The sequence below is a fragment of the Ischnura elegans genome, chromosome 2, assembly GCF_921293095.1.
Source record: "Ischnura elegans chromosome 2, ioIscEleg1.1, whole genome shotgun sequence".
In the NCBI taxonomy this organism is placed as follows: domain Eukaryota; kingdom Metazoa; phylum Arthropoda; class Insecta; order Odonata; family Coenagrionidae; genus Ischnura; species Ischnura elegans.
Window position 1 is genome coordinate 102,374,691 of NC_060247.1, and position 26,351 is coordinate 102,401,041.

At 40.4% G+C, this 26,351-nt stretch overlaps 1 protein-coding gene across 1 annotated transcript in view; it reads left to right on the plus strand.

Moving 5' to 3' along the window:
- The first annotated feature begins 4,865 nt into the window (after window positions 1-4,865).
- Window positions 4,866-26,351, plus strand: part of LOC124154261 (protein PRRC2A) — a 309,532-nt gene continuing 288,046 nt past the window's right edge. The window contains exon 1 of the mRNA XM_046527869.1: window positions 4,866-5,324. The gene's annotated coding sequence lies outside the window, so the exon portion shown is untranslated. The remainder of the gene's footprint in view (window positions 5,325-26,351) is intronic.

Sequence of the window (26,351 nt, forward strand, 5' to 3'; positions counted from 1 at the left end):
TAAGGGAAGGGTTGGGGCTGGCATCGAAAATCGTTGCTTTCTGGTATTGAATGCGGCGCATAGAATAACGATAGCGAAGGAGTCTCGCTTAGATCACGGGGTGGGAATGACGAAAGAATGCATTTCTAAGTATTCAATTTTGGTCACGTGCGTTCGTGAAATATAACACTTCATTAGCATAAACATCTTCATCGTGGATCAACAATACGTGGATTCAGGCGAACAACGTTTCCATTCTATTCTCCTTTCCGGAAGCATAATTATAGATGCACTAATATCATATGTTCCAATTATCTTTTCAATGGTCTGACCCGACACTGTACGCTAGTGTATAGTGTTGAAACCTGGCTCAGAGTATAAAAAAGCTGTGGGACGTACAATTGTGGTGTATCTGTGATTATGTGTCCTGTTACACAATTACACCAAATATTGCCATTCAACCTTAAGTTGGTCTATTCTCCTATCGGCTAATATTTTCACCCTTGCGTTTTTCTTCCACTTTACCATCCAGCATTACCTGTCCTTTAAGCAGGATAAGTCTGGTGATGTTAAAAAGAATGACAATAAGTTGCATTTTATGCCAGGACGAAGAGAAGTATATCATCTAGTAACTAGGATATCCCCTCTGTTCCTAAGATTCTTTAATTTCCGACATCGGAAGAGAATGTTTTGGTTTATTCCTATACAGATTTATCCGTCCTGTGGTGAACTATTTAAAATATAAATTAAATCAATTACTACAATATATTATAATAAAATATAATCATGTTATAATTAAATGAATTATTTCTTTCGGTAATATAATAATATTATTAATTTAAATATTAAGCAAATTTCAAATCAGCCATTTATACCTTTTAAGCTTTTTGCTTTATATTAAGAGTGAAACAAATCATCTATTGAGTATCAGAAGAGTGACGTCTATACAGTCCAGCCGCAGAGAGTTGCCCGATGACTGTTAAAAGGGTCTAGTTCGGGGTATGGGGCAAGGTTGCCAGGTAAGAAAGGGAAACTCCCACATCACATGTAAACAAAAGGCTTCCGTGAAGGAAGGAGCCAGAAGGGACGACGAGCGTGAAGGACCGAAAGGAAGAATTCTTTATTTTGGTGATTGGAATAAAGGGCTTGTTTTGGTAGCTAAGGCTTGTTTCACTGCTTCATATGCATGTGATAGCATTGTATGACTGGGCGAGGGTGTGAGGTACGTTCGGGGACAGCGATTGCCTGCAAACCGTGCTTTCGCAGGGTTTCCCGCCCCTCCTTTTGAATTGTCATCGGACAACTCTCGCCGGCTGGACTGTAGAGTACAAAAATATCGATAGAGTATCAAAATAGTGGCAAAAAATTTGAACTAAAGAACTTCCCGAGTGCATATTCCATGAGCTTCTGCGAGCGTTACTATCATTCATCTCCCGCCAACTTATCCCCGTCCCTCTGGCTCCCGCCGCCACTCACGCTACAAATCACTTGCTCCCTTACTCCACTCTCAGCCTCCTCCGCCTTCCCTCTCCTCCAACCACCTTCATGACCCTCCCCTCAAAAACACCGGTTTTTCGCGGGCGCCTCCCTTGCATCACCTCATACGCCTCTAGAAGCTACACCTCATCACACCACCTTTTCCCGTTGATTTAGCTGTGAGGAACATTCATGAGAATGGGCAGAATAGATAGAACCCGAAAATTTTCGAGGAGAAAAGAAATAAAACGCAGGAATCAGTAGTAGGGAAGGAAAGGTGAGGCAGGATGGAATTGGTTTGTGAATGATTGGTATGTATTCCTCGCAAGAGCTCATGGAAAATGAGCGGGAGAAAAATATTTGGGCTTAAAAATTCATGGCATTTCCTTGTATGTGCACAGAATTCCCTTCGAATAAAAAAATCGATATTGTAACTGAATGGTTGATACGGGTTTCGATATTTCTGGGAATAGGAAGTATAGAAATCAGCATATATTTTCCCGATTCTATGTACCATAAGGTTTTTCCTTATATGTAAACTTAGCTTTCACTGTCTTTTATCATATTGCTCGTTCAATTCGTGGGGTACTTTATTTAAACGGAAATGGCGTAACATTTTTAGCCGAGATATTCCTACCCCGCTCACCTGCCACGAGGTTTTGCGAGGAATAGATAAACCACTCATTCACAACCTTCCCGAACTAACAGCCCACCTTGCCTACAATTGATGCAGATTACGTATTCCTTCTCTCCACCCCAAAACTTCGCCTTCTCTCGCCAGCTTACTATGCTGTGGTCTAGATTTGATATATAATATCATCATCTGCTTAAAGTTATTTCAAGTGCCAAAATGATGTAAAATGTATATCCAGGCATGTCAATTTTCAAAAAATTTTCCGAATCCCCCCATTGCCTGGAGGGGGTTTGCCACCCAAGGCCATCCCATCCCCCACAAGGCATATCCCTAGTTACGCCTCTGCATCTATTAGTGGCGCAACCAGGGAGAGGCTAGGGTTATAGCCCCCCTCTGGAGTATCTACTTTACCCTAGATAAAATGGTAATTTTGCTCTATTTTCGAATATATACAGGGGGCAACCTTAAATCCCTTACATCCCCGAGATATCCTTTAAGTATCTAAATTCAATACGAGCTTCTTGAGGTTTCGTTCAAATTTTCGTAACTTTGCGAACCGCCACTATTGCTGGGAGGTTACCCCACAGACCCCCTTGTATCCCTTGTCCATATCATGCGTCCGCCACTGTCTCCTATTTTTTACTGAAAGGAGTGACGTGATCTTTCTCTCCATCTCAAAGCCTCTCCTCAACTCCTCTGCCGACACTCACGACGCTCCCCTCAACGACGCCGGTTTTTCGCGCATCCCTTCCCCTCAAGCCGAAGGCAGGCGTCCCTCTCCTCCCTCCAGAGGCACCCTTCCCCTCAACCTACTACTCTATACCTCCCCCTACACTCATTCCTTCCTATTCGGCAGTGAGGGGAATTCGATTGGCAGGGAAGGAAAAGTTAAACTCGAATTAGGCGTTTTTTTTAAATTTGTTCTAAAAAATATTTTTCTCGTCTTACATCAGTAGCGAATATGCCACGAACTTTTATGAGAATTTTATCCCTAAAATTTTGCAACTCCGCCAATAATCAACTCAATTTCTTCATTTTCTCCTTCCCATTTGGCAGTGATCGAATTTGATGGCAAGAGAAAAAGTTAAACACGAGATAGGTGATTATCAAAAATTACTTCGACAAAATTATTTACCCTTCTTATATCAATCGCGAATATGCCACGAAATTTTGTGAGAACACTCTCCCCAGAATTATTCTACATTAGCAATAATCAACCCACTTCCTGGCAACATTTATCTCCTGTAGTAACAGTCTAGACGATTAAATACCCCACCTCCGTCTGGAAGATCTGCCACGAGCTTCTGCGATCGCTAAAAACCTATCATTCATGGCCGGATGCCTTGCGTATCTACTCTACTAACTCCCACTGACGCCTCCTACTTCTCCTCTGATACTGATTCCTCATTCCTTCCCTCCACCTCAAAACTTCGTCTCCACTCCTCCGTCAACTCTCGTGAACCTTCCCGGTACGACGCCGGTTTTTCGCGTATTCTTCCCCTCAAGCCGAGAGAGGCTTCCCTCTTCCCAACTTCCCTCTCTTCAGTAGGCGCCCTTCCCCTACTACTCCAAACACACACCATTCCCACCACTTTTTCCTTCCTATTTCGCAGTGAGGGGAATCTGCGATGATAGGGGAATATTTAAATCGAATGAAGAGATTTTTAAAATTCTCACTAACGAGACTGATGAGACTAAGATATTCTCTGCACCCTTGCAGCAAAATTTTGCGAGAGATTCTCCCGTGCTATTCTTTACACCCTCATCTATCAGCTCAATTTCTGGCAAAAGCATTCTCGAGGACACTGAAAGGCATTATTTAGACGATTAACGATAGAAGAATCTGCCACGAGCCTCTGCGATTGTTCATTGATTTTCGATGATGCATCATAGCCACCTTGGCTGCCTCTCCCTCACGTCTCTTACAGATACCGATTACGTAAGCATTCCTTCTGTACCTTCCCTTACGGAATCATCAGCCACCAACTTCTGCGTTGGCTAAACAGCTGTCTTTCATAACCAGCCACATTGACTACCGGCTGGCTCTCCCTCACTTTTCCTACCGATACCGATTGCGTAATTATTCCTTCTCTAACTTGCGTAAGCATATGCCATGAACTTCTGCAATGGTTGAGGAACTGTCATTCATAACTATCCACTATGCAGACCGTCTGGCTTCCCCACACGCCTCATAATGATACCACGTTGTACCACAGCGACCACGTATCACGTATTCCTTCTTTACCTTCCTTTACGCAAGCATCTGCCACGAACTTGTGCAATGGTTGAAAAACTGTCTTTCATAACCATCCACTATGCCGTTTGGCTTCCCCATACACCTCATACCGATACCGCGTTGTAACACAGTGGCCACGTATTACGTATTCTTTCTCTACCATCCTTTACGGAATCATCTGCCACGAGCTTCTGCGATGGTTGAACAGCTGTCATTCATAACCAGCCACCATGCCTACCGTCTGGCTCCCCCTCACGCCTCTTACTGATACCCATTACGTATTCCTCCTCTCCTCATCGAAAACTTCGCCTCCACGCCTCTTCCTCTCCTCCGCCGACACTCGTGAACCTCCCCTCAACGACGCCGGTTTTTCGCGTATTCCTCCTTCCCCTCAAGCCGAGAGAGAGAGAGGCGTCCCTCCCTCCCTCCAGAGGCGCCCTTCCCCTCAAACACCTCCTCCTTACCCGCCCCTCTCCTCTCACTCCCACTCTCGCCGATTCTCCAGGCCTCAACCGGTCGCCCGAGCAGAGCTTCATGCACAGTGCGTCCGTGGACGAAGTGCCGGGCGAACTCATTTCGCCGCGTTGCCTCGCGTAAAGAGTGGTGTGGCGGGACTCGTCGAAGGGACTCTCTCGTGTGTGTTCCACGTTCCCTCTCACCTCCCCTACTCACAGCTCGGGCGGTACTTGTCCACGTCCCGCGGTCTCGGTGAAGCGAGTAGCGTCGTCCCCGGCCACTCCGACCGAAATCGCCGCGCCGAAGTCCAACGCCCCCCGGGGAAGCGAGCCGGCAGAGACCGGAGAACCTCCCGCAGTGGGGCGCTTCTGTTTTTGGGGGAGCCCTCGGGACGGCGGCGTCTATACGGCCCCTTCCTCTCAATATTCTTCGCCGTCCCCTCTCCATAGCAACGTGAGTGTGTGTTTTGGGGAGGCAGATCTATCGGCGTCGTGGATACGGCGAAGTTGCGAGTGTTGAATGCGGCCCTGTCGTGTTTTGTAGGTAAGGTTGCATTTGATCTCTCGATTTCGGCACGGTGTGTTTGAATTTCCTGCAAGAGAATGGTAATATCTCACTAACAAGGGGAGACCACGTACTTTGCTACGCTTTTTACAATGCCATATTTTTTATGGCATTGAACGCATCTCTGGACTGGTAGTGGTTTTATTAAATGGGCCTTAGATTGGCTGTAATTAATTATTTTTCATCCGGTAACTTTAACATGCCTTTTATTATTCCCAAATAGCTGTGCTTCCATCATGTGTTTCAGTTGGTGTGGTTGTAAATGGGGTATTTGTATTCTTGGGTCATTACTTTTTTATCTCAGTAGAACCAAATAATATGTCTACCTTGGAATGTCGATGATAATTTCTTTGTTGACGTTTTGAGTGCATTTATGTCGTCTACTTATGTCTAGTCATGTTGCGAGTGTAGTCGCAAAATTCTGCGCTTCATTGTGATTTATTGTATCTCGAGCCTGATTTTGAGTTTTATCTCAGTCGATTCAGATAACTTGGTTATCTTACCATTGAAATCATTACTTCATTGGAATTATTTTGATAATTGTTATTGTCCGTAATAGTGCCGGTGTGATTACTAACGACGTATCGCGCGTCAATTTGAATTTTGGAACCTTTAACCTTGATAAAGGTCCTCTGTGGGAGAGGAGACTTTTTTATTCATCGTGAAATTTTCATAATTACTTCGATAGTAATATTTTTAAAGAATCATACTGTTATGGTCTTGACACGTTGCGTTCCAGGTGTGGGCACTGTAGTACGACGCGTCAGTTGTGAATTCTGCCAACCCTATTCCATTGTTTGTGCAGTCTTTGGTGCGTTATACGGTCATTGGTGATATTTACGACTAAAAATGCCTCTTTTATCCTTAAGATACATTGTAACTCACAGTTAACATAGTTGAGCTATTTTAATGTCTATTTGTTGTTTGCGAGGAATTAAAGTAAATTTGGCCGATGCATTTGTCTTTTAGTAAAGTATACTTGTGAGTTACATAATGTTCATCGACTTTTGAGCGGTCTTCATCAATAATAATGAAAGTAAATGCATTTCCCTAAATATTATTGCATGAAAAATGCAAATAAATAATACGTGAAAGAGTTATTTCAGCCCATGACGAAATTTGTGCATTAATGCCTATCAGCTTTTTTGATTTTTGCGCTAATTTATTCAGTTATCTGCTCCCATTGGACCGCTACGCCATTGTTTTATCTCCTCTTTCTCCTCGGTGTGAGAAACCTAATCTAAAACGTTATTAGTCATACTATCAGTTGGAATTGTTTCCGAAATTTCGTTTGCATGAACATCAACGTGTTCTACTGTTGCCTGGTGTTTTGCGTAGTGGCGTGCTAATCTCGAAAAGCATTGTGACTAAATATCAATTTGCGTTAAAATACTGCTAAGACTACTTTTTTATATTGACTACTTGTTATTATAGCCAGTAAATGTCAATTTTACGTGCCCAAATATGTAGTTGGTGGGCCTAATACCATCGTTTATACCACGCTTGGCTTTGATAAGAACTTACCGCCGATATTCCCGTTTGACACATCTCTTTAAAACCCTTACTGTCATCTAGAGCACTGCTTTGGTGATATACGGGTAGGATATCTCAAGGGGGCAACTTCGCCCGTCTGATGGGGCGTGAAAATACAGTCCCTCAGACGCTATCATTTTGGATAGCTTTTACTCCGTCCCCAACATTACCCTTCATTCTTCCTGCATACCCCGAATAGCACTTCCTTAAACGCCTTGCATTGGTATTTTCATTGGCCTAATATCACTTCAATTCCCAGTCGTATGCCCCCGATGGTGGCTGAGCCCCGCGTATTTTTTTGTTAACTTTCGTCGTTTTCGTAAGCGTTCCTTAACTTATTCAATGCTTGCATAGTAAAATCTAGCTGTGGTATTTACCAAAAAATGCCTATTCCATCCTCTAGATACATTGTAACTCAGAGTTGACATAGTTGAGCTATTTTAGTGCCTATTGGTGTTTTGCGAGGAATTACATTAAATTTGGCCGATGCTTTTGTCTTTTAGTAAAGTGCACTTATTAGTTAAATAATGTTAATCGAATTTTGAGCGGTCTTCATCAATGATAATAAAAGTAAATACATTTCGCTTAGTATAATTGCATGAAAAATACAAATAAATAATTCGTGGAAGAGTTATCTCAACCTCCGACGAAATTCGTATATTAATGCCTAAGCAGCTCTTTTTTCTATATGGTTCACTGTATTAGTGAAAACTTTGCAAATGTTTACATAAATTTAAAAATTTTAACAACAAGGTGTACATTAATACGGGTTATGCTTTTTATACTAAGGTAAAATTGTTTTTTTTACCGCATCTTAGATATGGTTATTTGTATCTCGTGCTTTATCCTAATTCAAATATTTGTTCACATTTTGCTGGGTTCACATCACAATCTTTTCCCAGTTACCACGCAGAGGTCAATTAATGTATAGAAGTGTATTTCTACGTATATTTAATTGTGTGAATTAAACTCTTTCCTCTTCGTATTAGGGTAGGCCTATGTCAACACCGGATTTCACCCTACCAATTTCTCCATTTCGCTGCTGATATATCTGTCTTCCCCTCGTTCGCGATATTATCGGTACGCTTATTCTCGGTGGCGTGAGTGACCTTGGTTGCCGGTGGTTTGACGCGATAACGAACTGCTTTGTTGAGTGCTACCCCAAGCCATGTCTTCATCCACTGCCCCGCGTAACTAGCCCTTTCACTTGGAACCAACCCTTTCACAAGCATAGAACTCTGTTGAAAGTTCTCTTCACCTGAGGATGACGCAGTCTACGCGTGCATCATGGTTGTCAGGTGAGTCTGCCGATAAAAGGGCCCCGAGTTCGAAGCCCTAGTGAAGTATTTGCCTCCCCCGCACAAAAATCTTAAAATGCGAAGTCTTCCAAGGAAAGGAGCTTCCCCAATAACCTTCATGTGTGAAAGCCACAATACTGTGGTCAAGGCTTGTGGAAGTTTCATCCTCATCTAATCAAGTCAAATTTCGATTTTAATGACCGAGTGATTGAGTGATCGTTAAAACGAGAGGGGAGCGGAGTAGCGCGTGGTCACTGATCGAAAGGTTCACATTTCAAATCGCGAGTTGAGCCCTGGGGCCCCCCAAAACAAAATCCTGGGGGGGGGGGGGGAAGGTACGAGGAAGCCGAGGGAAAGTAAATCCCTGGATCACCCTGATTACCCTGAATGTGTGAAATTCAAGTATCGGGTAATCTCTACACTCACCTATCCACACCAACGCTTGGTATAATGACAGAGAGAGTTCAGTAGGCTGGACAGCGTAAGGGTGCTTTATCGTCATCATTTCCCCCTTTTCCATGTAATTTCCCAGTTGATATTATCATGGAGTACATTTTATGGGCCATTGAATGCTCTTTATGGACTTATTTATTTGAAAATAAGCTCTCTATCAGTCATTTCCATTTGCATAAATAGCATTTCTGTCGTAGGTTTTGGCCGTAGGTGTATGTAAGGGGTTTAAGCCCTCAGTTTTTCCTCATTTATTCATGTTTTAGTTCTTTCTTAAAAAATCAATTACTGATAGTTTTCTTTTCTACCATGTTGAGCCACACTTTATTTAGCTTATACCCGGCGTAGCTGAAAGTAGGGGGAATCTTTGGTCAACAAAGAGTATCATGAGATGTGACTGATCATTAAATTTCTTTAATATATGCCAAAACCAAATAATGTGAACAATATCAAGGGAGCAGAGAATAATGGAGTCTAGAGCATGGGGGGCAGATAAGTAAAATCGAATTTGGTAAAGTCTTCTCGGGTTTTCCTCCGGATAAGTTGATTGTAGGCCGACGTTTCGCTAGCTGCTTCTGCCGTCATCTTCAGGGCATGAGGCGCTGAAGACCCGGTGGAAAACCCGAGAATATTTCCCCAGCATTATACTCCGGGAAATAACAAGATCATATTTAAGATCAGAGTAAATATCATTTAAAGTAGTGAAGTGATTCGTGAAAAAAAATTCGTCTTTACCCTCCCATAGTAGTAGCACATATTACGGTCTCCCTGCTTATTTTTTATTAAATTTGATGGATCCGCGTGTAGACTCGTCATTGACGCGGAAGGGATTATACCATCCTCCTCCACTCTTGCCATTTCCTGTGTTTGGCTTTGGGATACTCCCCACCCCTCTAGCTCTCCCTTCCTACAGCTCAGCTCGGGATTTAAATCGGCCGGGGTGATTTGTGTCGGGTCGGACGTTTGGAGGGATGGAGAATTGGACTCTGTCTCCGCCCCCACTCCCGCTAAAGGGACTGGAGGGGGTGGGGGTTGAAGGATTTCGGTCCTTTGTTTGGAGTTCCCCAGAGTAGGGATTTTTTTTGTGAGCGAAGAAGCCATTTTTTTTCGTCATCAAGGGGTTTTCTTCCGTTTTGCTCTCCTAGTTTTGTTTCGCGTCGAGCCGCCGAGGCTTCTATCTCTTCCTCTTCATCCTCCATTCCTGATTCCGGTTGGAATTTTGCGGCCGTTGGATGAACCCTTCCCTTTCTTGAGGATTAGGCTTGAATTATGAGTCGCGGTCGGCCGTGATTTGCAAAAGCCCTTCGTGTTGTTGTGTCCCAGAGGAATCGTACGTACGTCCCTGACAATGAGTTGCACGGTCTGAGTGGACAGTGTGTTTTGAGAGGGGAAAGGTATGCCCTAATTGGGAGGGCCATTGTGTGCAGTCTTGTATTGTACTGCTTTGATGAGGTTCAACCTCTTTAAGGATATTGTGATCTCGATTTTAATGGCGGAATATTGTGGGTTTATGGTGAAAAATATATCCAGAATTTATTTTCACATAATAATAACATAGTGTTAAATAGTAATTTTGTACAATTAATGTTTCTTCAGTTCCGTTTTTATCATTAATCTAACATTCAATGGTATAAATTCCATGCACATTATTATTTTCAATATCTTTGCTGATTAGGCTTTTGTTTTTGGCCAGTGTCAAGGAATTAATAAAATATGCATAAGTACCTTTTTTAATTACGCAAATAAAAATAACTCGCAATTCCGTGAGAAGTTTTGGGTAAATATCATTTCGTACATCTCCGAATACATCCTTATGTGACATAATTAGACATAACTAGGACGCTATTTACTTGTAGCTCGTAGTTTTTGGGCGCTTTTGCACGTAAATGGCATTGCTCTTTTTGACAAGCATTAAGATGCATTTCAATGCCATTTTTTATATCCTTTATCTGTTAAATTAGAAAAAAATCTGAAACTGTAAACGAAGCTAGAACGAAATGTCATTTTCGCTCATTTTTACGTGTCATTTATGCATGGTCAGCGATGTTCATTAAAATAAAGCTAATCAAGGATCAACTTCCGCCATTAGCTTTTTCAGCTTTGTAGTTGGTAATCGCCTTCTTTTTTGTTGGTTAACGTTCATTTTTTTGACTTTTGTAAGTATTTCACATAGTTATTTATTTTATTTTTTATCTATCAAATCATAAAAATGCACATTTCCAGGGTAAATGGGTTTAAATACTACTTAATACATTACAAAACGTTTATCCACGTGATATTCATGCATTCAAGAGAAAAAAATCAGCAACAATAACAGAGGCTACAGTGAAATATCATTCCCTCCATTCGTTGTATTTGTCTTCGCGTGTTACACGTGCAAAAGTAGGCGATGTCAATTTAAATGATGGCGATGGAGGATTATCCTCCGGAATTAGTCTTTCGAGCTCCTTAGTGAGTAGTTAACTTCTTTTTCTTGTTTTACGTTTATTTAGTTTTTTGACTTCAATAAAGATGTTGCTTTGATATTCATTTTATTCTTTATTTGTCAAATTATTAAAATTCTCATTTTCACGAAAAAACTGGAATACTTAACCCTCCCAGTACCACGGGCATATATATGTATATTGCTTTTTGCTGCAGTGCGAAAAGTGCTATGAGCCGATATATCGGCAGGAGGGTAGACAGGATTTAAAATCATAATTAGTAAAAACATTTGTTTTATCCTTTATCTAATGTATAAAGATGTTAATAGAAAACAAGAATTCCTGTTTAGTGAATTAAAAAAAACATAACACTGATATCTAACGTAGTAACTTCATATCGTTTTTTTTCATTAAGTGCCACAAAGTTATTAAATTTACATCGGAAACTTTTGCTAGCACCACCGAATTTCGGTATCCCTAAGAGGGTTAATGTATTCATTGTATTATGTATATCCACGTGATATTCACACAGGATTCTAAGATGTTTACTTCCAGTATTAGCCTTCAGGGAGCTTTTGCGACCAATTAGCGTTGCCTTGACAACGCACGAGTAGTCGACGCCTCATGATCTCGACTTACTACGTTCCGGAAGGTCATGCGTGAAGTTCTTCCCCTCTCTGTATTCTTCTGGAAACGGAACGCATCGATCTGCAAGACAAAAACCTTCCCTCCCGCTCTCTGCTTCCTTATGTTTTCTCTCTTCTCGTGCGACCCCGACCGAGAGAAAAGTTAATGCAATACTTTTGAGCCTTTTGCCTCCCTTTCAACGCGGGCGGAAAATCCGATTTATGGGAAAATGTGTTTTCCCTTTCTTTTTTCCTAATCCCAGAAATATTGGAAGCGGAGTAGTTTTTTTTCTTCTACTCGTTCTCCTGTCGTTTCCGCCGCGAGCATACGGAGTTCTTTATGCGAGCGTTCCGCGTGATGACTGTCGTTTTAGAGGATGTCGCTATAAAGAAGTTCCGCTTCCCGTGAATGCGCTATTCAAAACAAATAGGGACTTATATCCTGCCTGTCGTAATATTATGAAAACACTGCGTTCGTGTGTGACACATATCGCTACATATTTAATGCCATAGATATGCTTAGGTATTAACATGCCATTTTGCATTTTCCATTTACATTTTCATGTCACATTGCATGTCATTACATTATTATCTGATGCCATAGATACGCTTAGGTATTAACCTGCCATTTTGCATTTTCCATTTACATATTCATTTACCATGTTTCAAGTATTAAGGGATTTTTGTGCTATTTTCATCCAGATAACTTATTTTAACTTCAGTTGCAACACAAAATTCCAAATAATTTCATTTGTAGTATTTATAAGTTTATATATTTTTTATTTTTAACACAACTCTTTATGCTTTGATTCAAGAGTTAACATCTTTTTTAATAAACATCTTTTTAATAAACATCTTTTGTTTATTAAAAAAACGTCTTATTATCGTAAGAAACTAATATTAGTTTTTTAACTATATATGCAGCTACACGAGGTTACCCAAGTAAACAAACTGGACCCTGATCTATGTTTTTAGTGCCAGTAGTCGGCTGGCATTATAAGCAGGATATCATACGAAGTGGTCGCTAAAATGACATTTGATTTTCTTCTCGGTGGAACTACGTTAATATTTTCATTCCTTCACCCTTCGAAGTACCTTAGATGCTCGGCGGAGGTCTTTATCGTGTTTGGTCTCCTTCCGCCCTCGCGTGTGGGGAATAAATGCCTCGTTTGTTCTGGCCTGCTTTGTTTGGATTGCGAACTGGCTATATCGCCGCGTTACACGAAATTTACACGCCTCTATCGCGTTCTACCGGCTTATTTTTTTTTTTTTTAGAGGAGCAAAGTAAGAGTTTGCACTGTCTGCCAACGTCGGTGAGATAAACGAAACTATATGGCATGCATTCATTTTTTATTTCGCATCGAACTTCATGATAACCAGCTCTTACGACTATGTACGGGGAGTATCCGGGGCGGGAAGTGCTTAGGCAATAAGAGAGCGAGTGATATTACATATGAGAATCAGTTAAAATACACCATTCCTCTGAAATTTTTCCGAAACAACGCTAATGTAAATTTCCTTTAAGGAAAAGGACAATTGGATTCCTTTCGATTGAATTTTTAGCAATATGCATGGGTATAGTGAAACACTTTTCGCTGTACTCTAATCCGTCGACAGAGTGAAGTTCCACGAATAATACAAAATGCTAAACAAGCTAATGCTAACGTTTTTATTCATAATAAACTGTAAAATATTCACGGCAATAGAGAACACCAAATACAATTCACTTTAGAAAGGTAAATAAAAATTTTAATTTTTTATAGCGATTTCCATTATTTCGGCATATCAACACGAACAATTTAACTTTGTTTAGTAATAAGTCGTTCCATGTGAAGACGGAAGAAAGGCTGAATTGTCGGCGAGTGCTTACATGAATGAATAAAATGGTTTCGCATACATTTTTTTACATTTTTGAGCTATTTATCTATCATATACCTAGAAAGAAATTCGCCATGATAAATTCATTTGGGTTAGTCGGGATTTCAACTTGGATCTCTCTATCGCTGGTTAGGTAGCCGGGCATATATGCTAACAGTTATGTTACTAATCCATCATCTTCTAAGGCGAATCTCTGAGATAAATTTTTTTAAATACTGCTCTCTTTTTTCTCCCTGTATATTAACGTTAAGGTGAGGTGTTATATAATAATTAATGCCTACTAATTCATAGTAGAAACTTGCCTGATGCGTGTCGCTTACATCTAAAATATGCAGGGGAACTCGGGGAGGAACGGGGTAAGCGATTTTAAAGTGAGAAAAAAGCGGTAATAACTATAGCTAGTCTAGATTGGTGTTGCTTAACTTATAAAAAAACACCGATCTGAACTTGATGTAGTTATTCCTTTTTTTGCACTTAAAAAATCGCTTACCCCGTTCCTCCCCTGGTTCCCCTGTATGTGTTTCCAAAATCATCGGCAATTGATCTTTTTTACATCCCTCTCATCTCTTGATATTTCTCAAGGAATCAAGTGTGAATATGCGTTAGAGGTTTTCCAATATATTTAAAATATATACTCAAGCTTTAAACATTTGGGATCCAATTGATTATTTGCTTTGAAGGTCTCTTCAATCTGCAAAATAAACACATTTCTTCAACATTGAATTGATTCGTTGGTTAGGAAAGACTTGAACCTTCGGATAGAACCCTACAAGACCTTGAATCGCAACATAGTTGCAATGCACTTAAAAGGAAATACCTACGTAAATATGAAATGGACCTCAGATTTCAGAGCGGGGATGGCTGAGTTGAATCAACCTTTGGATGGTGACACTAAGAAGGAGAAGAGTTAATTGCTGCCTTTTGATTTCTGAAAAGCACTGCTAGCTAATAGTTCTACATTAGTCATTATTATTAATTAGGAAGACTTTTTAACCAAATTAATGCGTAGTCATGTTACTCCCTCCTGGAAAATAAGCTCCTATTACGCTAATTAATGTTGACCAGTCCCTTCTAATCGGTCGGATCATTAAGCAGTTGTAAAGTGCCAGCGGTATTTGCAACACTCCCCCAATCTGATAAATGCTGGATTAAGAGACGAGAGGGATGAAGAAAGAATTATTGTCCGCGTCGTTTGCTTTTCAGCTGAAATCCCTGGAGGATGAACGGCGGAAGATTATGTCGGATATCTTTTTCCTCTCCCCATTAGTGTGTTCATCCCTGTCCTTTAGAAAATAAAGAAAAATTTCGGAATTAAAATAGTTGTGTAGGGGGACGGAAACTTACTATATTGTGCGTACGTAAATGGGGATATGTAGTATTATAGTTCATTTCAAGTACAATTAGGAAGATCATACACCTTCTTATGACGTTGACTAATGAAAATCAAGGTGGCATTATTCCGGTTACGCCTCTTTGTGGTTTTTCTCTCATCCCACTCGGTTCTGCACGCATCTTCATTCCTTCAGTGGTAAAAAGAGGAAGAAAAAAGATAAATCCTGAGAATAAGTTGACTGAAGAAGAAGGTTAAATACGAAATAAGTAACTATTGTTTAGCAAATTGCTTATATTCAAGTGAGTTGGTATTGTGAAAATGCTATTGCTATGCTAGCTAAGCTATGCTCGCTATAGCTAAGCTAGCATATATATGCTAGCTTATATTTAAGTGAGTAGGTATTGGGCCAGCTATGCACGGCCGGTTTGAACGGATTTTTGACCCAATTATCTGGAAAAAAAAACTCAAGGACATTCTTGAACGTGGCTGTATTTTTTGGTATTTTCCCAAATAAGCATCTGGCTCTATTATCTAATGGATCAAATGAAACGATTTTTCGTTAAAACTTCCGCGATGTTCTGCATGGGAGTTGAAAAAATTTTGGGCAATGCATCCGCGTCTTTTTTGGGGTTGCCCCAGCGATTATGCATCATATTCATAGTCGGTTTATCAAGGGAATCGGGTTAATCAGAGTCACTTGATAAAGCGACCTATATCGGTCGAGAACCGTTGGGGCCACCCAAATATTGACGTGGCAGCATAACCCAAAATGTTTATTAGTTACCACGGCGAGCACCCGCGAATGTTTTAGCGAAGAATAATACTATTTCTTTCAATGGGTAATAAAGACAGATGTTTATTTCGGAGAAATATGAAACAATATAGCCAAATTCAAGTATGTGCTTGAGTTTTTTCTGGTCAATTGGGCTAAAAAAAAACACTTTAAACCGGCTATGCATCACTGGTATTCTCCCTGTACCTACTCACGAGAATATGTACGTAAGTACTACATTTGTTAAACGATAGATACTGATTTCGAAAATATCCGCCTTCTCAAGTCAACTAAATCTGAACTAAGTTTTCCTGGATATCACGCAATTACTTAAACCACTTCTTTTTAGAGAGCGCGACCCGGGTTTCAATGAATTCAATGAATGAAATCAATTGATTAATTTGCGCCTGAAGATGTTGATAGAGTGGTATAATTAATCGTGTGATATCCAGGAAAACTTATAATGGAATACCACTGAGTTAATCAAGAGTTACTGAATTTTAATTCTGAACTACCTAGAAAAATAACTTCAAAGGAAATCGGAATGACAATCCAAAGGAATTTAAAAAAACACTGATAAGACGCGATTGACTGTGATGAAATAATAAGCTGGGAAAAGGGCGTAGAGGCGAGGAGCTGAAACAAGCCAATCTCTGAACACGGATGGCTGTAGCTACCTACTTCGATACGCATCATATTCAGAGTCACTTTATCTCGGGAATCTGGTGAGGAAGGAAATTTTATTTATATTTATAGGTTATTTGTTTTAAGGGTGGGCCTCAATAGGAGAGGGAGATGGGTGGAGTCGGTTGTTGAGATGCTTCCCACCTTTCACTCCTATCTTCCCACCCTGACACAAATACCCTATAACAATGGTGCCGACTCCATGGGGCCTGATGGGGTCCGAGCCCCCGCAAAAATTCGTTTGACGGGGGCGGAGCCCCAAAATTTAAGACAATTAAATAATTTTAATCTATTATAGCAATTTATTTGTTTAATAATAGTTTAGGATTTATTTAAATATAATTTCAGTCGTTTTAGAGCTACAAATTCACTGCTCTGTGAAAAGTCCATGAACATATTTGTTACCGTATATTAAATTAGCGTTTTACGAAAGTGGTGATTTTAATGTTTTTTTTTCCTTTTTTCAAAGCCAAAAAAATGTGTCAGGCTTGTCGAGATATCGAGAGTCGAGTTTTGAAGGTTCAAATGTTGATAATATGACTCTTCTAAAATGCATTTTAAAAACTTTAAAATTGACCATTTTTCATGTAAAATTTAGAACATTTTCCGGGGCAAGTCCCCCGATATGAGCCCCCAATATTTTTTATGAGTCGGAGGTCCTGCCCTATTAATATAAATAGAATTTCCTTCCTCACCAGAAACCCTTCATAAAGTAACAGCGTCGGTTAGGAAATTTTGGGGCCACCCAAAAATTAAAGCGACGACATGACCCAGAATTTTTTTAATTGCCATGACAAATAGCATAAATCGGATGTACATTAAAAGAAATCGGGGTGGCAATCCAAAAGAATTTATTTTTAATGACGCGATTGACCTTAATGAAATGGTACGCTGAGTAGAAAGCTCCCAGGCAGGAGCTGAAATAAGCCAATCTATGAACACGGAAGGCCGCTGTCACCTATTTCGATGATGAGAGGTGGCTTATGGGACGCATTATATTCAGAGGAGTGCGCGTCGTGCCGAAATCCGAGCTCAAAGGACCGCGGGAACGGGAGTGTTGGAAGAGGGAAGGAGAGATTTTCAGTTCACGGCCAAAGGATATAAAAAAATAAATGGGAAGGAGAAGAGGCTTGTCGTAATTTTTTTCCCCGAAAAGCAGCCCTAAAAAAAAAAACGACGCGCGCCTTGGCGTGTCTCTAATGGACGACGCCGAAGATCCCGTCGCTTACCCTGATGTGACGCTGGTATATCCTTCTCTCTCGCGAGGAAAAAGGATTTTTTTATAATCCCTTTATTACATTCCTATTTGTTTTATATCTACCCGAATCCTTCTCCTACCTCCATTCCTCCTTTTCCGCTTTTCCTTTGTTGTCCTTCATTCTCTCTTCTTCCTCTTGTCGTCTTTTCGTTCGTCGTGGGAACTAAAAAAATGTTTATTTTTTCGTCCATGCCTTCCGCGTCGGAGACATCGTCAAGTTCAAGGGTCACTCATATTATTATTATTTTCCAAGGCCCGCGAGAGAAAGACGAGAGGATGGGGGTACACTACGCGCTACCGTATCATATTTTTTTCTCTCTTCTCTTCTTCCCCTCCTCCCGCCGAGTCATACATTATTCAGGCGCGGAAATGGAAGAGGGAGGGGGAGGAGAGTAAGGGGATGGATTGAACGCAAGTACGGGGAGAATGGCAGGCGTTTCAGTGACAAATGAAACGGTGTGTGGGGTTGGAGCGGGGAGGAGGGAAGGATTCCATGGAGGGGCGGATATCGGATGATAGTTGGTGGGGAGGAGAGAGAAAATTAAAGATATTTGTGCGCGGACTTTCTCCATTGTCTGTCACGCAGATTTCCAGACGATTCTCGTAGTTCCTCGCGATGATTTCATCCCTTTCTTTTTCGTTTGAAATTATGTTTATTTAAAGTACATCCTCATCCACGAACTTCTCCTTAAGCTGCCTCAACGGGCGTGTGACGCGAGATATTAGCTGGTAGTAGTATTATCGTCAATTGGCGTGACTCCGTCTCAATCTTAGGATATCACGGGCGTGTACTGTGAGATGTGAGCAGAAGTTAAAGGGTATCGTCAATCGGAGTGACTTAGTCTCAATTTTCGGATACCTTAACATAAAGTACAATGCTCAAACAAGTGTGAAAGTTTGCTGTGAAAAATACATATATTCCTTTCTTCACTTATGCTACTACAATCTAGACTAATGTTTCGAGCAATAATTTAATCTCTCTTCTTTTTTATTTAATTTTTCTGACGGAAAAGAGAAGGAATTATTAATGAAAACACTGTGAGAGAGAGTGAAGTCATATCTCATAAAGTCATGAATGGTCTAATTCCTAATTTTGGCTGATATTTCAAATGGGAATTCTGTTTTGTGTATATATTTTGTTCATTACGAATGTGTCCTTTTTAATAGAGCGACTAGATTGACAAAACATCTTGTCATGTCAAGAATGTAGCTATAAAGTCAGAATAGCTAAACGTTCCCACCTGTAACAATTTAATGCCTATAATCGTATTGCACATTCATTATTTCGTATCTTGTAGATGATGTAGTAATGTCGAAACCTTGGTCGGGAGTAAAAGTTTATCATATTGGAAAATTGCATGTGTTTCTTTCAAAACAGAGAATATCTGACTCACGCTGCGGAAATATTCGCCCTGACCAAGAAGTTATTTCATATATCCTTTTTATCAGTTTTTTATTCTTCTTCCCTCTCCCTAGAGCTACACAAGTTTAAGTGGACTGCAGAGTTGCTAGTTATTTCTTTTTGTCTGCTTGCGCGTCTAACTTTTGGCCGAGTTCAAGATTCCTAGTAGAATTCCCCCCTGCGTTCGAACTACCAAGTTTACCATATCTCTCTCCTGCTTCTTTCTTCCCTAAATCTCCCTAATTTTACAGAAATCCTCGCAAATCCCTTGGGGATCTGGAGAGCCTCTCTCTCTCTCTCTGAATGTATATACTTATTCCTCGTATCCAAGTGTCATGGCCAAAAGGCATCAGCCTGCCTCCAACCCTCTGGTAGGCCTCGCCAAAATACGAAAATACAGTCTCAAAGAAAGAGGGGGGAGAGAAAATTCAAGACTGGTTTTCTGGCGGATGGATAAGAAGACGAATGAAAAAAATCATTCAACTTCATGCCGCAACACCAAGATGATTGTCGTGTTCCTTTCTCAGATATCTCTTTGGCTGACGGCGAGAGTTTGGGGAGCAAAACGAACTGAAAGAAAGGAGGTAGAGAGATGTGAAAACAAAGGAAGCGAATGCCGCGTGATGAAATGGAGATGGACCTTTTCGTTGACGGGGGTAGTTTCTGCGGGCATCAAATTGAAATTCAAACGAGGGTAACGCGGTTTTGGGACCACAAGGGAACGCATTTTCGGGACTCGTTCCGTTGTTGCATTGAGTGAATCTTTGCAATTTCATGGCGATCTGAGTGAATGTCGCGGAGCAGAATTGGAGACGAGATGAAAGCCTCGAACGAAACGGTACAGCAGATCACTTTTAATGGTCGTCTCATTGAGTTGAAATCTTCGTTGAGGTGGGAAAGATTGAATTTATCTCATTTTGCTTGGGAAAAAGGAGATTTTCGCTTAATATGATGACCTGTTGGTCCTGTGGAAGATTGTCGAACTAACTTGATGGGCTTTTGGGAAATTTTCTTTTTTAAAACGGTACTTTGGTTTTAAAGCCATTCCTCATTCTATTTGAGTAATCATTACAAAAGCGATCCGGTTGGATGGTATGCATGAGTCCAAAAATGTTCTCTTTGCATAAATGGCATTTATAACTACTGAGTTGTACACTGCCTTGGCTGAATTTCTTGTTGAAAATAGCTCCAAAGGTACGTTAATCGTCATTATGATTGATGTTAATTTCAAATAATTTACCTTATTATTACTTTTTTGTGGGATTATTTACTACCATATGAAGACTTGTTTGCTAAAAAATTAAATTCAATCGAAATAAATATTATTTTACCTGCAATTTAGCCCCCAAAATGGAATTTTAGAAACGTAGGCAAAAATTAGTTGTGTTGTGCGGGTGGTCTATGCTATAATTTTGTTGTTAATTCATAGACATTTTTTGAACCATAGATTTTGTCAAATAAACTTCAAATTTCATTTTCATAAACTATAAACATGTATACACTCTTTGATATTATCCCATATTTGCATAAAATTCGTCTTCATCGCCGTTTGATTCTGAAATCAGCCTGATTTTTCGCAAAAATTTAAACTTTAGAGCTTGGGCGGCAGTGGTTAATATTATCCGATTTGAAAAAAATTTTGTGTGCAAGATCCTTATATCATTTTGCAACTTTCCCGCACAGGGCAAATTTGATCAGGAAAAAAAACGATTTTCGGCCCACCCTATTGTACAGTATTGTGCCTGAGGAATTTCAAGACTAAGGCGGCTAAATAAAAAAGAATTTTTTACTACTCTTGTGAGTCAATACTACTACTATGTTATACATTGGTTGTGGAAATACAGTACAACTCATTATAAGTAGCAGTGACTGCAACATATAGCCTAATATTCTTCTTTTATAATCACCTCCACAACTGCATCCCAGTCGTCATGGTCTCCAAGGTGATCGTGTGAACATTTTCTCGTCCTCATATTACTTTCTCCGCGCAAAAATCAGTTTCACCTGTTTGGCAGGAAGGGATAAAATATCATTTTACATCAGTGCAAATAGCACCTGTAATATTTCTAATCCTGCCGCGTGAACGGCGGTGAAATATACAAGAATTGCCATGAGAAAAATTCGCCTGGTCCGGGAATCGAACCACGGACCTTTGGCTTTGCGGGAACCTAGCCATGTACCACCTAGCACCATGAGCCTCGGTTTAATTTACAACTGATAACTTCAGGCTTTACTTTGTGAAACCTCTCCATATTGGAAGTAAAATAATAAAACTTTCAAAGGTTCACTATTATTTTAATATGGGCACGACCCGGGTTTCGTAACGTGGTTACCTTAAGATGTAACCACGTTACGAAACCAGGGTCGTGCCCATATTAAAATAATAGTGAACCTTTGAAAGTTTTATTTTTTTACTTCCAACGCGGTATAATTGCCTGGATAGCGTAGTGGTCTGCGCAGTGGCCCGGATAGCCAAAGATCCGTGGTTCGATTCCCGGTTCAGGGGTATTTTTTCTCATGGCAATTCTTGTTTATGCAAATAGTACCGTTACACTCACAAGAAGTGTTAACTGAGACGTATGGGCAGAAATTCGCTATCTTCTTCCTTGTCTCTACAGCTTCATCTCAGTCATCGTGGACCGCTCCACGGTCCACGTTAACGTGAGGGTAGTCCGAAAAATTACTATTTAGCTTACAGATTATTACTGCTAAGTAACTATTGAATAGTAATTTTTTTAATCATGTCTCGATATTATGGGCATTGGTCTTCTGTTATCCTAAGAAGTGGTCTCACAAGGAAAGGTAATGTCAACCCGTAAGGTCAATGATTTTATGCAATACCATTATATTGCCAATTGGACTGCCTAAAAGGCATTTATATTATTAGAGCGCTAATTGTACAGATAAATAATGCAAAAAATGAACGTGAGTGCCATTAGTGACAAAATGTGACTCATTCGTACGGACTGTTTTCTCGAGTACCTATGGGAATATTGTGGTTGAGGTGAGGTAAACGTTTCTGTGCACAGTTTTTAACCTGTTCAAATTTAAGACTGCCATTTGGAAACGGCTATATTTATCACCTAAAGCTGTGTTTGTTACTAATAACAGCAATACATGTCTTAAAACCCGTGGATTATCTCGGTAAAATAGGCAATTGTCGATATAATAGGGCAAGCATTTTCAAACGCGAATCGATAGGGTCAAACATTGTGTGTTCAAATTGATTTTTTGTGATGAAACTGTTCATCCGCCCTCGCAACTTCCAAAAAGGGTTCTCTTAGACCACCCCAACGTTGTACGTTACGTCATATGTCCGATATACTCTTTCTCTCTCCCCAGTGCGTTGCATTTGAAATCGCAAACGCGTCGAAACTTCGCGGTCCATCGCAGACTCTCCCTCTCTCTCTCTCTCTCGCATTTAAAACCCCTATCGCATGAGAGCAAGAGGTGGAGTTAGAGAAAAAAACAAATGTGAGTAACATGAATAATTCATGAATTCATTATTTAGTTCTGATGAATCTACGCCATTAACTTCAAATGTAAGACTTGACAACTTTCTGGAAAAAACTTTTTTTGGACCAACCTAACGTTATGCGTTACGTTACCTCGTGGTGTTCATGTTCGCCATACTCTGTATCCGGTGCATTATATTTGGAAGCGAAGACGCGTCGCAATTTCGCGGTCCATCATGGTGTGCTCTACGTTAGCATATAACGTTTATATCCGATATCAGGGTTCCCACTCAACCGTGAAAACCTTAAAACCGTGAATTAGCCGTGAATTTCCTCTACCGTGAAAAAACCGGGAAATAGCCGTGAATTTCGTCTTAAAACCTTAAAAATATCTCAATCTTGATAATAATACCTTCCCAGAAATTTTCATCTTCGTTCGTAGCTAGCGCACTTCTATTCATTGTGGCGAGCATCGTCGCATGCGGTCGTATGGGTCAGAAAAGCGTGGGAACGAATGTTGCCTGAAGAAAAAAACATCTTTCCCCAGCGCAGGCCTTTTCTCTCCCCCTCCTGAAATATGACACCACTTCTCATCAGCTTGTTTACTTTCCTCAAATGGCTTGGTTTCCCCTCCCTCGGTCACTGCTTAGTCCCCCTTCCACCCAATTAGCCTTCCCACTGGCTGCAGCGACCACTTTCGAAACTAAATCTAGATGGTCATTGTGTCGAAAAATTTGAACGTTTATTCAACACCCTCAATCCTATGACTGGAAGACCGCTAGCCTTGACAACCTGCCATGCGCTGTGGACACTACGCTCCCTGCGTTTGAACCGGGTGACAGCGAGCTTTCGGCGTGACGTTACTAATTCTCGCGCATTGCGGCCCTGAAAACGAGAGAAGATTTCCGCTTATGGCAACACAGCATTACACGATTGTCGCATGCGTCGACTGGGACTGGGAGTTTTACGTCGCAACCGGAAAGTTTGTGTGGAGTTATTTACTGTCGGTGGTGATCCAGTTCCTGCGCTTTGTGCTATCTAAGGTAATGCTGTTTGTGTGTGTCGTTAAAGCCTCAATGCCGTCGCGATATAAACTGCTACATAGTCTCACGAATACAAGGATCAAGAACTTTGCTATTTCCTTGATCCTTGTATTCGTGATATTATGGATTTCCACCAAGTTACGCCCTCTACGATTAATTATGCTACATAGTCGTTCCATTTTTCCCAGAGCAACGGTAAGAAGGGAACATGATTTGCCTCTGATTAGAGAGATCGATTCAGTTTTGGTTTCAGAGTATTACAATAGCAGAGAAAAGAAGTCATTACACTGCCGCTTTCAAAAGAAAGTTATACGGTGGAACCTCGATCTATCGTTCCCGCATTGATCGTTCGCCGTTTCTGGTCCCAAATAAAGTTCCTTATAGACAATTTAATTTTTTCCCGCATCTATCGTTCCCCGAAGTATCGTTTCTCGCATTGATCGTTTGAAGATCGCGGTTCCGACGCAGAATTTTCCCGCATCCATCGTTTGACGAAAATGAGACGAAATAAATACAATGTGTCATTTATGGCTAATAACGACAAGCACGTAGTTGGAATCCTCTCCAAGAGATAGAACTACCATTGGGAGAAGCTCAGTGCCGTGGGAAAGTAACATTAGCGCATTTCCCAAGAACCTTTATCCCCCTCCATTCACCATTCGCCTCCCCCCTTCTGACGCTTTCCTCTTCTTCAAAATAAAAACAGGTCCCAGCTCGCGCAGGGATCTTATTACGAAGACCTTAGCTTCGAAAAAAATATCGAGTTACACGAGAACAATAGAAACGTGTTTCGCGCTCCCCCCTCTTCTCACCAACTGACCTTTTTCAGCCTAACTGCTTCGAAGTTCCCAGTTTATGGAGGTCAACTGCTGCATGAATCACCTATTAGCCCAAAAGGTATCTAACAATGATATTCAGTAATTGCTATTATGCTTTTGTTAGATTGAAATGTTAGTAATTTGCACGTTAAAAAAACGAGACCACACATGACGTATTTTAAGCAAGGAAATAGATGGAAAAATACGATGGTGATTTTTGGCGAAACGCGATATTTAGCATGCCAACTCAGTCTTTTAACCCAAATTCAATACCCGAAGCATGTTTCTTATACGTGGAATGGTTCCGACAAATATCCAATCCCAAGCATTTCCACTCGAGTAACGCGTTAAATGGTCAATTCGGTCGATCCTTGGTAATGTCATCAATATAGTGTTTTAGGTCATTAATGACTAGGTTCTGTGCTTAAAATGACGATTTTCAAGAATAAAGTTTCAAAAAACTTGAAACATCGACCTCGGTTACCGAGCCTCAGGGTCCCGCGGCGTGTAGCTCAGCCTTGACTCACGATCGAAAAATCGCTCTCATTACCTTCGTCGCAGACTTTTTTCCAAGATTTCTGCTTATTATTCTTGAGAAATTTCTACTTTACACCGTGATGTGAATTTCCTGAGTTATATATTTCGTAAACGAAAGATAATGTCTACTTTATGTCAAATTTCACGTGAAAAACGGGTCCGCCATTTTGCGTTGTACAACCAGTCACATGAGAACCAAAATCTTCAAAATTCATGGAAAGTATAGGCAAAACATCAATTCATAGGAATATTGTGTTTTTTATTCCATAAAAATCATGCCAATGCAACACCACCTGCTTAAATTCAAAGGTTTCTGAAGAAAAACGAGACCGCGCGTGTTTTTAAAAAGTTGGTCATGTTTGGGCCACTGTATCTCAGTAACGGATCGTATTGATGTAAAATGGCACATACATCTATAGTTGGTAATCATTTATACGTATGTAAGCCAAGTTTGAAGTCTCTATCTCAAAAAACGTCATTTTGGACTTTTGTCCAGCTTTTTTCGATTTCAGCCCACTGTGCACCGAGTGTTTTCCATGTGGGTTTAATAAAGTCATTTTCACTAGTTTAATTTTAGTCGTCTTCCGACCGTGGCCCCTCCGAAGAAACTATTGAGAACTTTAAGAGATGGACTGAAAATAATTGAACATGAAGAAAAGAATCCGGGCTAGATGCGCGTGAATATTGCAGAGCGCCTTGGGTTGTCCGCTAGCACATGACGGTAGGGGTGGGGGTAGAGTGAGCTACCTGGAGAAAACAAGTAGAGATATGAAGGCTAAGATCCAGGTGGGCGTGCCGCTGACGATTAACGCAACATTGTTCACGCTTTACACACTACCTCAATTGTATTAAAAATATATTCATTAGACAGGAACAATTCAAGTAATTGACTATTTTTGGTCTTCGTGATCCATCTCACAACCAGTCACTGCACCGGCGAATGCGGTTGTTTTAGGCACAACATGCACATTGCTCTCGTGAATACGTGTACTGGAAATGGTGTTTGATGGATAAGAATTTTTACATCTGACTGAAATCCATAATAGCAGTGTAAATGCCGAGTGGAGAGCAAACATTCAGAATTTTGAAAGAGACATGGGTCGAATCAACAATATGACGTATGTATCTTGATAAAGTACTACTATTCCTGTTATTATCTAAAATATTGTTTTGAAACCTTTAATGAATTTCTTAATTACTCGCCAAAATCCTGCGTTTCCTGGGACATAGGCAATCTGGCAAAAAAAATTAAGCATTGATCGTTTTTCCGCATTCATTTTATAATCGTATCGTTATTAATAAAGAAAAATTGTCCCCTAGTGGAGTTCCAAAAAAGGAGGGTAGTCTTAGAATCGTGTTCGTCTTAGATTCGTGCTAATACGGTGTATGAAATTGTTTTTCGATTTATTATGTTCTATTAACAATTTTCATAAAATATTTTCCGCTGAATAAGAAAGAATCAATTTATTATATTCTATACACAATTTAAATAAAAT